A 13,638-nucleotide genomic window follows, 5' to 3' on the forward strand; every position below is an offset into this window, starting at 1 on the left:
TTTTTTATCTGGAATGGGACAAAGATGGTACTTACAGCTCTTTATGCTTTGGCAATTAATTGTGCCAGCTTCTCTCTGGAGCTTAACATGTAGTTTAAGGTCAAGAACTGTTTAAATGCCCCCCTCCCCTCCCCCTTTTTTCTTAAACACTTTTTTTTTTTTTAAAGTACCCTATTTGTTCTCAGTTTGCTCTCTCCTAGCTGACCTCTGGTGGAAGGGTCTCTTTTGCATTATCTCCACCCAGAAGAGGTACCAGCTGTTAACTTCTACTCCTGTGGACTTTTTTTTGCTTTCGCTGAACTCAGATCTATTCTCTTCTTCTTGTTGAGGCATTTGCCGCAAACTTTATCCTTTTGTAGCACAAGATGAGAATAATTGTTACTGGAGAGCTTCCAGCTCCTCTCTTAGTGTATGTGATCTATCACATGTTGTATGTCCACTCCACCAAGGCATCCTGTATGATAAAGGGAAAATTTATATAGGGCTTATTTTATAATCCTGGCTTGTTCCTGTACTGGTAACTTTAACACTAACATTAAAGGCCTGTGTTGATTATATTTCGTTTTTGAAAATTTATTCTGCTCCATGGTGAGCCAGGCAGAGGAAAGAATAACTTTCTCTCCAAAAAGAACACACACTGGAAAATAAAAATTGCACAATGCTTTTAAAATCCTTGCCAAAAAAGGAGGGGGGTGGACTTTGAGGAGGTGCTTAGAGATCAGAAAAGGCTTGAGAAACTCCTTCCTAATATTACTGGGCAACAGTAACTGGAGTTGGTATAGGCACTACAGTAATCGTCCACCCCCACATCCCTTTGAGGGGTTTGAGTACATATCTCACTTGCCAAAGAAACATGCCAGGCTGTACCCAGAGTGAGCAACGGTGAAGATTTAGCCCAGAGCAACAGATTCATTGGATAAAACAGTTTTAGTGCCAGAGCAGGATTGGACTCTACCAAACCGTGATACCATCCAGCACCATTACTAGAGCATGTCCTTGTTTTTTCCACCTCCTCTCCCTTGTTGGGCAGCATTAATCAGTCATTAAAACAGTTTATTGGAAACAGTAACTTTTTTCTTTCCAATTTTGAATCATTTTATCTGGCCCCAATTTTTAATTTGAGCTGTGTACTTTGGAGCCACGGCTCCTCTGTGGCTTGGAGAGGTTTTTTTGTTTAAGTTCTCTGTGTGCTGCAGCGCTAATAGCCTGGGAAGCTAATGGGTTTAGCCAGAGAGGAGAGCATCTCTGGGTAAACGACAAAAGAATCTTAAAGTTGTGGTGCCCTAAAAAAATATTCTCTGCCAACACTTGTGTATGAAAAGCGCTAGCTGATTGTGCGGCTTGGCCTTGAGTGAGAAATTGAACTAGTTTAGGTGACCTGCTTTTGTAAGGGTCATAAAGTTAACTTCCTTTCACAAAACAGCATGTATTGTCTGTGTGCTCTGGAGAATATTGCCCTTTTAAGCATTGCTGTAAAATTCACCATTGTACATACTACAGTGCTGACCTCTTTCAATTTGCAGAAAGAAACTGTGACTTTTAAAAAGAGGTAAGGACTGGAAAGGGATAGCTAGCAATTTAGATTGAATGTTCTGTTTTTTTCCCCAAGGCCTCCCCGTTCTGGGTTTGTTGGTTTTTTGTTTTTGTTTTTTTAACTAACCCGTAATTGGGCTTTGTTTGGCTTAATTTAAATTGTATTGGTTCAAAAATAGGTCTTGAACCTGTCCAAATAAATTATGCAAAATGGCTCCATGTGAGGGCAGGTCTCCTGTCTCACTCTATGGAGTAAGACTGTAATGTTCCTAACTGAGGTTGGAATAGGAATGGCTTCCTGCTGCTTGATTTCTAATTACATAAATGGAAGGGGAAAAAGTGGAAATTCTAAGTACCAAAAGGAATGTTAAATTTAGTATAATATGCTCATCTGGAAGCTATCACATTTTTCCTCCTTCCTTAAGCCTGCTGAAATCATTGCTTCCCCTCAGACTCTGTAGCATAATTTGGATCACTATCAGAGTGCACACAATATAGGCCGAAAACAGGCAGGTATTCCCACTGAGAACTTAGTAACTTCTCCACTAAGAGAACTACTTATGTCATCCCTGGTGCAATTTCAACATAATAGGAAAATAGAGGGTGGGAAGTGAAGAATAAAGAAACCATGTTTCCATCTTTTTTTCTTTTTCTTTTAAATTGCTGACTAGAACTGTTTTTGACTGCTTAACAGCTCCCTAAGTGCCAGACCAGCCACAAATCTGAGACTCCTTAACAGCTTGATTAGATGTCGTCCGAGGCTTTGAAATGAATAAACAAGTCCCAGAAAAGCAGAGACTGCTGGAGGGGGAAAAAAATACAAATGCAGCTTGATATTGTTGATCTTGGTTCTTAGTGTGTTGATCAAGATACTGTCTTTTCCTTGTATTTCAGTGGTGCCTAGGGACCCAGGGAGCTTGGTGATGTAAAAAACAGTCCGTGTGCAGGAGAGTTTTTAATATTAATAAAAGCAGAGAGTGGTAGGCTTAGCCCCACTTTACGGATGGGGATCTGAGGTGGAGACTATAAATTATCTTGCCCAAAGTCTCACACACAATGTGACAGAGCTGGGAACTGAACTCAGGACTTAATTAGTTGCTTTAACCATCCTTCAATTTTGATTTATTGTCAGAGACTCTCCAGAAAGGCTGCTTACTCTTTGTAGTTTGGGAGTCATCAAAGTGGAGTTATGCTACAGCCCTTTCAGTCAGCAGACCTCATTCTCCCCAATTTATCATAGTAAAGGGAGATAGCTGACTGACACTGACTAGTCTTAGGGGTTGAGGGGGTCAGAATTTCTATATGCTAGTCTCGGTTCTCCACCCACTGACTCTGTGTGATCTTGGAGTAAGACTTCTAACCATTTTCTGTTTCTCTTGTCAAATAGGAATAACTACTCCCTCCCATGAAGGCTGTGTTTGTGAAACACTGTGTGCCTCAGGTATAGATGGCCATTGCATTTGTGTGTTTACCTAGAGATAAGGTGTGGGCAGAGAAGGGGATGGTGGAGAGAGCATTGTGGAACCCCCAGCTGGAGGGAGGAGAAGATGAGGAAGATTTTCTGAAGGACTCACTGAAGGCATGATTAGAGAGAGAAGAATACCAGGAGAGGACAGAGTCATGGAAGCCAGGAGAGGACAGGATTGCAAGAAAATTGGCACATGAGGATGGAGTACTGCTTCTAAGTTGGGCTAGCAAGAGGTCATTTGTGACTTTCGGTGTGCATTTTCTTTGCTTATCTAGGCGAGTGGCTCCATACAGGTGTTATGGCTCAGGGGTTAAGCTTTAACTGTGGCCTGCCCCTGTATTTAGGCACACCTGCACTGGTCTGAAATGCAATCGCACAATTTCACCCCACTTTTAAATTACGTCATCATGCTACAGCACTCCCTGTTTCAAGCAGTGTTACCTCCAGCTGGTCTGACTGACCTTGGACTTCTAATGACAGCAGGGACACCAGCCACCTTGTTCAAAACAAAATATTTATCTGTACAGATATATGCTGGGAGAAAAAGGTTAAAACAATAGAAGTGTCAATGCTTATTATCTTACCTAAGCCTAGCATTTCCCTTAAGCTGGTTCATATGACCTAGTTAGCCTTTGTGTTCCTAGCTGTTGCCCCCTTCTCTTCCTGAAGATCAAGATGCAGCCTGCGGACTTGTTTCCTCAAAAGCAGCTTGTAACTGTTTTCAAACTGTGTGAGAATTCCTACCCGAATGCCCCTGCGGTTTCAAGGTTGCAAGCTAGGATCACTCTCTTCTTCTTCTTCTTCTTCTTCTTCTCCTTCCTTCTGCCCCCCAAGTCCAGACTAGTGGAGGTAAGCCTCAAAGAAATGATCACCTCCACTGTTCCTTGAGTTCTGGCCATAGCTGCTGTCTGCAGCTGTTGCCTTTTGGTTCCTGCAGATCAAAGCAAGCAAAGATTGATTTTAAACCTTATTTATCCTTTAGCCAGCAACACCACTACCCTGAAGCCTACAGCTACCTAATATTCTTACAAATGTAACATAATTCTCATATTCTTCACAGCAGTGGAGCAGGATCCTTACCAGCCCACCCTGCCTCTGCCCCATTGGGCCTCTGTAAATCTGTTCCTAGCAGAAAATTGGCATGCAGGTACCTGGTCTAGGAGAGGATTACTATTTATCACTGGCCCTGAATGCTATAAACAACGTCCTATGGGTCTCCATCAACACAAGGGCCTCCTCCTATCGCTTTGTGACTACTACACTTCCGTCCATGAGCTCCTGCCCACTCCAGAGAACAAGAATTCAAATTGGATCCAATCCTTTCTCTTATTCTGGATCAGTAACTTGACCCACCTGTGGTAGGGAAATAAAACAAACAAATGAACTTGCCCCTATTTCCTGTAAACTGCCGAAGGGACTGGTACTGAATTTGGCAAATGGACTCAAGTTCCAGCAGGCAGGAGAATACAATGCAATGCTGACTGTGTCCAAGTGCTCTGAGAGCCCTGCCTTCGGGCCACCCACAGTGAAATGTGCAACTGAGTCAGATCAAAACTAAATGGGAAAACAGTTTATGGAAATTCAGCTGTGGATTCCTGTTGTCTCTACTATGACTGCTGGCTAGCGGTGTACAGCCCAACACAGGCAGCTATTTAGATCTGTATGTTCCTCATGGCAGTGAACCGTGTCCTCTTCTGTAGCTTGTAAAGATTCTGAGAAAGTTGGTAAATAATAGCACTCCACCTAAAATCTCTCCAAACAGCAGTATTGGTTGCAGAGGCTCTCAGATCAGGACTAGGAGTACTTGCCAATTCCTAGAGATGGTCATGCGCAAACCAATTCAGATTCCATTTTGTAAATCTTTTTCCCTTCCACATAATGGGGAATGATTGTTTATTCAGTAGCTTTAGAGTGCTCCCATTTGGATAACAGCCATCAATTTAAAGTTAGAGAAAAGCCTGAACTGTGATGTTTGGATCCTAGGGCTTGTTTTGGCTCATTATGGAGGTAAGGGACAAACACACAATTCAGATGCAGATCTGAGCAAAGCTGAGGGGGCTCAAATCCATCTTTGTGTAGAGCTGCCTGCAAAAGATTATTCTCTAAAACTTTGTTCAGTCTGTAAATGTATTCCAGAGCAAAGCTGCTGTCCAAGGCTGGATGATTAGGTTCCATCTATTCTACAGGATGGAACTGTGTTTTAACTAGGATAGGGGACATCCATGATGAGGGACACACTCAGGATCACCTGATGAGGATAAAAATTGCAGTATACGTGATCATAGACCCTCCCTAATCTGTAGGTACAACCATGTGAAAGTGTAAATCGGGTGGCCCAGTTACTGCTACCACTGTCCAGTGTGTAACCAGGTCTCCCACCATGCAATTTTTCTGGAGCATAAGTGGAACTTTAGATTCGTCGGCCAAGTATCTGTAAACCCCTTTCAGTCTTTGCCCTTTCTGTTGAATCTGCCAAAAGAGGTGCCAAGCATGGAAATGGATGACTGTCCACGGGGAAACTAGACCAAATCCACCACATTATTGCAGAGAAGCCACCAAACGGCCATCAGATACTAATAGTATTGTCGGTGCTGACTCAAGGAAGTTAGAAAATTGGGGTAAAAACAATCACCACTTTGTTTTTTTCATAGATTTTCTCTACTACCAATTCAGGGTTGGATTTGAACTAGAGATAAACCGCTTAGTGACCCAAAACAGGCACCTATCTCTTGAGCCTAATCCCAGCTCTCCCACTGACTCATTGTTTGGCCTTGCATAAGTCACTTAATTGCTCTGTGCCTTCATTTCCCTATCTGTAAAATGGAGATACTATCAGTTCTACCTCCCAGGAACATAAACTGATGGGTGATTATTATGGAAACCTGGGTTACTTTGTGTTTAGGCATCTATAGAGCACCTCTCACTGTGGTGTCTAAATGTTTGCGCTCTGTGCTCTATTCCTGGCTCCAATACAGACTCCCTGGGATCTTGAGCAACTCCCTTAATCTCTCTCTGCCTCCCCCATAAAATGAGCCTAATGGTACCTACCCACCTTGCAATGGCATTGAGGTCTAGTTCATTCATGGGTAAAATTCAGCTTTGTGCAGTGAGCCAGCATAAAGTCTATGAACCACTTAAATCCTATTTTGAGTGTTAGCCATCTGCACAGGGTTGAATTTCACCCTAATGTTTATAAAGTGCTTTGAGCTCTCCCGATGGAAGGTGCTATAGAAGAACAAACTATTATGCAAGTACCGTGTGTGATTTTTTGAGTCACGCTTTATAACCATTTTCCAACACTATGCTTGACACCCAGAGCTCCTGGATAATAGAGCATTGGTGTAATAATTCATTATCCTGCCAGCAGGAATAGGGATATTGGTCTCCTCTCCAATGTCACTTTTATAGAGTGCAGATACTAATGCTGCTTATTAGAATGGTGTCTGTTACAAATTACACAGGAAGACGCGTGTCACCGGGGCTGGGGGGAGGGCAGAAGTTTGGAGGGTATTGCTTAAACAGCAGAACCATACTACTTTGTGACCCAGTGGTACAGAGGCAATGCAATGTGCTTACACGCAGGGGATCTGTTATCTGGTCTCATGCTTCCTCAGCCAGCTGGAGGTGCGAGTCCTGTGATGGGAAACTACTTAGCCCCTGATGGCAGGTGAGGAATACTGCACTTTCCTACCCTATTCACGCACTTTTTCTGCAAGGCAAAGTTGCCGCAGAGCAATAGGGAAGAATGGTGTGGGGGGTGGAGAAAGAGGGTGGAGCTCCTGGGGCATGGGGGAGGGAGAAATGGAATGCTCTAAGCAGGTGGGTTAAATGACACAATGGGTTAGCAAAATAGCCTCTTGTCTTTGAAGCCCTCCTCCCCGAGATGCAATACTGGCTGTGGCCACAGGAAAAGAATTTTAACACGAGTTCCCCATGTGATGCTGTGGCAAAAAGGGCCACTGCAGTCTCTTGGATGTATAACCAGGGGCGTACCGAGTAAGAGTAGGGATGTGATTTTTACCTCTGTATATGGCATTGATGAGACTGGAATACTGCATCCGGTTCTGGGGTCCACATTTGAAAACAGGTGTGGAAAAATTGGAGAAAGTGTAGAGAAGAGCCACAAAAAAATATTTGAGGGCTTACAGTGAAAAATGCGAAGAGCTCCATCAGTTTATCTTCAGAAAGAAGATTGCAAGGTGGCTTGATTACAGTGTACAAGTACCTTCATGGGGAGAAAACACTGGGTATTAAAAGGCTTTTGATCCTAGTGGAGAAAGGTATCACAAGAACCAATGGCTGGAAGCTGAAGCCAGACAAGTTCAAACTGGAAATTAGGTGCACATTTTTAACACTGATGGTTAATCACAAACTACTTGGAACAAACTACCAAGGGCAGTGATGGATTCTGCATCTCTTGATGTCTTTCGATCAAGATTGCATACCTTTCTGGAAGATATGTGCTAGCTAAATATTGGACTAGAGCCAAATTATTGGGCTCCATCCAGGGGTAACTGGGTGAAATTTAATGTCCTGTGATATTCAGGAGGTCAGACTAGATGACTGAATATTCTAATGGTCTCTTCTGGACTTAAACACTCATCAATCTTCCCCCAAGGCTATTAGAGGTGACTGAATTTTCCTTGGTCTCCATCCCATGGTTTCATCTGAACTGAACGGGAGGCAGGGCCCTCTCGGTTCAGGAATCCGATTTGTGGGACTCACACACTGGATATGTCTGTGGCCCCCTTTGAGGCATAGAAGAAGCTATTTCTATTCAGATCCGTATTGCTTTGTCCTCATGAATGTTACCAGTTCTTCCCTTTTGTACTATGTTCTCTTGCCTGTTTTAATTTGAGGGAATGTTGATGGTGTTTTTGTTTTGTTTTCCGGGCATAAGGCCCAGTTTTTAATTCTCTCTGAAGATCGTGTGGTATCCTAGATAATCTGCCTCAAGATGGAGTATTTCCTATGTCAATAAATGCATCAGTGAACGAGGGGCAGTTGGAGAGTGAGGGCTGGCAGAGTTAGGTAGGTTTGCAGGTCAGGACTGGAGGTGCATTTCAAGGCCTGTGTGGGAAAGTTTGCACAGTGCCTTTCCCTGCACCACATAAGACCGTGTGCAGAATATGGAATTTGCTGTTGTTTCAGGCAGAAGGAATAACACTCCTAAATCCTGGGAAACATGTTAGTGTCAGGAGGGCTAGGGGGAGGATCCAGTTCACTATCTGCTAAAATGTGAATTTTATAGCCATACTTGGCATAAGGAGAGGTAGACTGGCAGATAGAGAAAAGGTCACTGTGACTTCTATAAGCACAGGAAGAACCTATGATAATATGTAACAGAGGCTTTCTTAAAGTAGTCCATGAAATAATTTGGAATGTTAATTCTTGTCCTGGAGCAATTGTTTCAGCAGTGGCTCTGATTTTTAATGATTGTTTTGTCTGGACTGGGAACTGCCTTAGTTCCATTTGGACAGGTTTGAGACACAGCCACAAGTGGAAAGGGCTGAGAGTGAGGTAGAACATGGGGCAGGAAGTAGTCTCTCAAGCCCCACCCCTTTTGAAGATGTTAGCTGTTTTACCAAACCTGCTTGAGACATGTCTCATCACAGGGAGCATATACGCTAGGGAAATACATGTGGGTTAGCTACCTTAACTTACGCCTCAACCATTTTTCTAGTGTTGATGCAAGTTGATGAAGGTCTATCCTAGGTAGACCAGCTGTCTTGAGGTCGGAAATATTAACTTGTGTATACATGAGAGAAAAGGTGGAGATGTACATGGAGGTACCAAACCTCAGTGTATCTTCTAGTGAAGACAATCCCATGGTTGTTACCCATCCAGTGACACTTCTTGCAGATGAAGAGGTATTAAGATAAGTCTCCTGGCCAAATCACTTGGGGGGGAAACATTAATTTTCCACAAAAAGAAAAGGAGTACTTGTGGCACCTTAGAGGCTAACAAATTTATCTGAGCATAAGCTTTCGTGTGCTACAGCTCACTTCATCGGATGCATGCAGTGGAAAATACAGTGGGGAGATTTGTTTCATGTTCTCTGTGTATATAAATCTCCCCACTGTATTTTCCACTGCATGCATCCGATGAAGTGAGCTGTAGCACACGAAAGCTTATGCTCAAATAAATTTGTTAGCCTCTAAGGTGCCACAAGTCCTCCTTTTCTTTTTGCGGATACAGACAAACACGGCTGCTACTCTGAAACCATTAATTTTCCAATTGGTTACACTAGTATTGCCAACCCTAAGAATTCAAAAGTCACAATTCATGAGATTGGCTTAAAAATCATTATTATTATTTTTTAAAAAGTTTAAATTTGCTTTCTGTTGTTTGAGCCTTTACAGGTCACCCTTTTCAGGTTTTTCTCACTAACTATGATGGCTAGAAGCATACTTTTTGAAAGAAAAAAATGAAAGCTGAGATTCTCATGTAGTAGCAGGACTCCAGAAGATAGGTTTTTAAGAAGAGCACCCAACTTTGTGTGACTCACCATAAAATCATGTGAGTTTACAGTAGTCTTCTTAACTTCCTGTGCTAATCTATAATGTGGTATTCCTTGGGCCAAGTCACCAGGTCGATCCCAGTGCTGGCTGCATTCTACTAGTGGACAAAGTGTTCCCTGTGTCTAGGTACATATTATTAGTTTGTACAGTCTGCAAATATTTTGTAAGCTCTTTGGTGCAAGAACATCTTCTTACTGTGTGAATGGTGTCCAGCATGAGGGGGCCCTGATCCTGGCTGGGGCCTGTAGGCATTTGTGTAATATAAAAAATTACTGTAATAAAAAAATGTTTTGAGAGAGATTTGGGAGGAAAGCCCTGTAGGAAAAGTAAGATCATTATCAGAAGGGATTTAGCCTTTTCTAACTGAGTAAAAGAGAACATATTTTTAAAGTAGACGAAAAAGAGTTGAGCTCCAAGGCAAGGCAAGAGGGCACCTGTGAATTAATGCCAACACCCTATTCCCAGACCCTCTGATCAAAAGTGTCCCTGCAGCCATGGATTTAATAGAAGACAGATTCTGTGTGACCTGAGTTACCAGCAGCAGGGAGGAGGGAGGGAGGAAGGGGCCCTGGATGCCTGGAGGCAAGAGCAATTGGGCAAGGTGGAAAATGAAGTGATTAAACACACTTGGACTTGCTCAGAGATGGGAGGGGAGCTTTTTTTTTTTATTTAAGTACTGCCCCAGGGCCCCAAAATGTGTTGGCACTGCAGCACAGAGAAACCACTAATCCCAGCCACTAAGGGGTGGGAACCGGGCTTTCTCTCTCTCTCTCTCTCTCTCTCTCTCTGAGTTTTTGGACCCCTGTCGAAGGAAAGGCTGATGGGATTAGAGGAAACAGCTGGCTCGAGTCTTACCCTGCGGGAGCTCACATTCTCAAGACTCAGGAAGAGAGGAGCTCCCCACTGCTGAGGCACATTCCAGATCATTTGCCAAGCCCAGATGTTTTCTAATGAGTTCTATGATAAATCCTTTTAATCAGAACCAAGTTCAGCCCTGCCACAGGGCTCTCTCCATATAGGTCAGACACTACACCTCACCAGCCAGGTCTGTCCCTATTGGTCAGTCCGTACAGCTGGGTCTGTCCTGCATCTCTGCTCCTGCCAAGTGGGTCTCTCCCTAAGCTCAGGCCCCACGGGCTAGGTTTGCCCTATACGCTGGGCCCAATAACCCCTGCCAGGCAGTCTGTTTATGGAACTCAGGCCCTGCCAGCTGGCTCTGTGCCCCTAAGTCAGCCCCTGCCCCCACACTAACCAGGTCTCTCCCTACAGCTTGAGCCCTGACAGTCAGTTTGCCCTGTCAGCTCAGGCCTTGCCAGCTGGGTCTACCCATACCACTTATACTGTGCCACCCCATTGGCCAAGTCAGGTCTGTCTGTTAACAAAGATTCAGCTAAAGGCTTGTGTCTCTCTGTTCTAAAGCTCACAAGATGGGTGAGGTAATATTTTTTATGAGACCAGCTTCTGTTGGTAAAAGAGACAAGCTTTCGAGCTTACCCAGAGCTCTTCCTCGGGGCCGAAAGCTGAGCACTGCATGAGGCCAAGTAGCTCAAATGCCCCGGTTGCCTGAGGCCTCCCCTCTATCCTCTTTCCCAATATAATCTCTGCACAGCACATTCAGTCAGGTGCAGGAGTGGCCGAAGCACCCTAAAAGGAGGGGGGGCCCACAGGCACCTGAACCATGGCCCCATCCCCACACCGCCCCATCTCCCCAAGACCCCTCCACCATCCCACCTCTTCCCCCAAAACCCAAGCCCCCTGCTCACTCCGCTCCACCTCCTCCCTGTTGCTCACCCTTATGGCTAGTAAAAAGGGGTGGGGGGTGTGGAGGTGGGCTGGGATGGTGCCCCTGGCCAGGTGCATTGTCCAGCCAGTCTTCTGAATGCGCAGAGAATGGTCTGAGCTGTGTAACACTACGTCCTGACCCACATGGCTTGGGGCTCAGCTAGAACATGACAGTGTAAGAGGGGTTTTACTAGTGCTACGATCCATAAGAGTGTGTGATACACACACAGTTCTCAGCTCCGAGATGTGTGACTATGTGACTCGATAGCCACACACTCCAGCGTGGTATGGTGAGGGCTCCCTTGTTCTTCTCCCTCCTTTCATCCACCTGAACTCGGAATAGGAAATCCTGGACCATGTGATCTGTCTCCTTTGTTGCTCCATTAAATCGCTGCCTGCGTCTTCCACCGTGAATCCTTTCCCCTCGTAGGTCTCAGATTAAGCGTCCTGTGCTAATATGTTGGAGCGATCTCATGGGTTTATTCTGAACCTAAGTTGGTGCAACTCTACTGATTTTAGTGAGCTCCACTGGGAGAGAATTACTAGCTATTTGACTCCTGAAGGAAGCTAGCAGCTGCTGGAAGATAAGGCTGACTACATATGTGCTATGTATTTCAGTACGTGCAGCCTCTTGCTGCTGATGTCGGGGTTTTTTGGCTGCAAAAGGAAGTTGCATCTTGCTTCAGCAGATAATAGTCCCTGTACCAGAGAACCTACGTTCTCAACAGATAGCGGGTGTGAAAAAGGAAATCTGCTATTGTCTTCATTTTACAGATGGGGAATAGAGGCCCAGTGAGATGAAGTGACTTGCCCAAGGTCATGCAGGATGCCTGTAGCAGAGCCAGGATTTGCGCCCAGATAGGCTGAATCCCAGATCAGTGGATTAACCATAAGCCCATCCTTCCTTCTGTGCCCTCTCTTGGACTGGCCAAATATCTTGTATCTCCACCTCATGAAGGTCAGGTGCCCCTTAGAACATGTCTGTGAGGTAGTGAGCAACATGTGGGTTAGTGGAGGGAGAAAGAGAGCACAACCCCAGCTGCTGAGACATCTAAGAGAACAATTCTTCTTCTCCTTGCCACGCCCTGCTGCCCTGGATTCTCCCTATTCCCAGCTGCTTTTCCCAGCAGGTGTTTTCCAGAGTCCCAACCATGGGCAGGGAGCCATAGAATTGGCATTAAAACAGAAATAAAAGAAACAGTTTTATTTTTAACTTTTAATAAACTCTTTTAACTCTCACGCCCACAGCTCGTAGTCCTGTCCTGACAAGCTGGGAGTCCCTGGCACTGTGGGTGCACGTCCGCGGGCCTGGAACAGCAGCAGTGGGTAAGAGAGTGAAGCTTCCAGAGGGATATAAGCATGTGTTCCTGGTAGGTTTCCATTGCCCGGCTGTAATGCCCAAGCATGCATTTTACAAGGCAGTGGCCCTGCAGCAGTGCAAAGGACTAACTAGATAGGAATCGACTGGCTAAGCAGCAGTTCTGCAGAAAAGGACCTGGGGATTACAGTGGATGAGAAGCTGGATATGAATCAGCAGTGTGCCCTTGTTGCCAAGAAGGCCAATGGCATATTGAGCTGTATTAGTAGGAGCATTGCCAGCAGATTCAGGGAAGTGATTATTCCTCTCTATTTGGCACTAGTGAGGCCATACCTGGAGTACTGCGTCCAGTTTTGGTCCCCCCACTACAGAAGGGATGTGGACAAATTGGAGAGAGTCCAGTGGAGGGCAACGAAAATGATTAGGGGGCTGGGGCACATGATTTATGAGGAGAGGCTGAGGGAACTGGGGTTATTTAGTCTACAGAAGAGAAGAGTGAGGGGGGATTTGATAGCAGCCTTCAATTACCTGAAGGGGGGTTCCAAAGAGGATGGAGCTCAGCTGTTCTCAGTGGTGGCAGATGACAGAACAAGGAGCAATGGTCTCAAGTTGCAGTGGGGGAGGTCTAGGTTGGATATTAGGAAAATCTATTTCACTAGGAGGGTGGTGAAGCACTGGAATGGGTTACCTGGAGAGGTCGTGGAATCTCCGTCCTTAGAGGTTTTTAAGGCCCGGCTTGACAAAGCCCTGACTGGGATGATTTAGTTGGTGTTGGTCCTGCTTTGAGCAGGGGATTGGACTAGGGGGTCTCTTCCAACCCTAATATTCTATGATTCTATGACGTGCGGGGATATGTACACATTTGAACAATCCTGCATGAACCAGGAGTGTCCATGGGGGAAAAACAAGAGGCCTAACGAATGTGACCTCACGTGTGGGTGTGAGAATCGACTGCTGGATCTTAGGAATAGTGTATTTTGCTGCTCAGCTTTCAAAATAATCAGCATGGTCTGTCA

At 44.9% G+C, this 13,638-nt stretch overlaps 1 protein-coding gene across 1 annotated transcript in view; it reads left to right on the forward strand.

The window, feature by feature from the left end:
* The window catches only part of LOC102937750 (NBL1, DAN family BMP antagonist), a 64,158-nt gene that overhangs the window by 24,037 nt on the left and 26,483 nt on the right, over positions 1-13,638 (forward strand). The window lies entirely within an intron of this gene.

The sequence above is a fragment of the Chelonia mydas genome, chromosome 18 (genome assembly GCF_015237465.2).
Source record: "Chelonia mydas isolate rCheMyd1 chromosome 18, rCheMyd1.pri.v2, whole genome shotgun sequence".
NCBI classification, from domain to species: Eukaryota; Metazoa; Chordata; order Testudines; family Cheloniidae; genus Chelonia; species Chelonia mydas.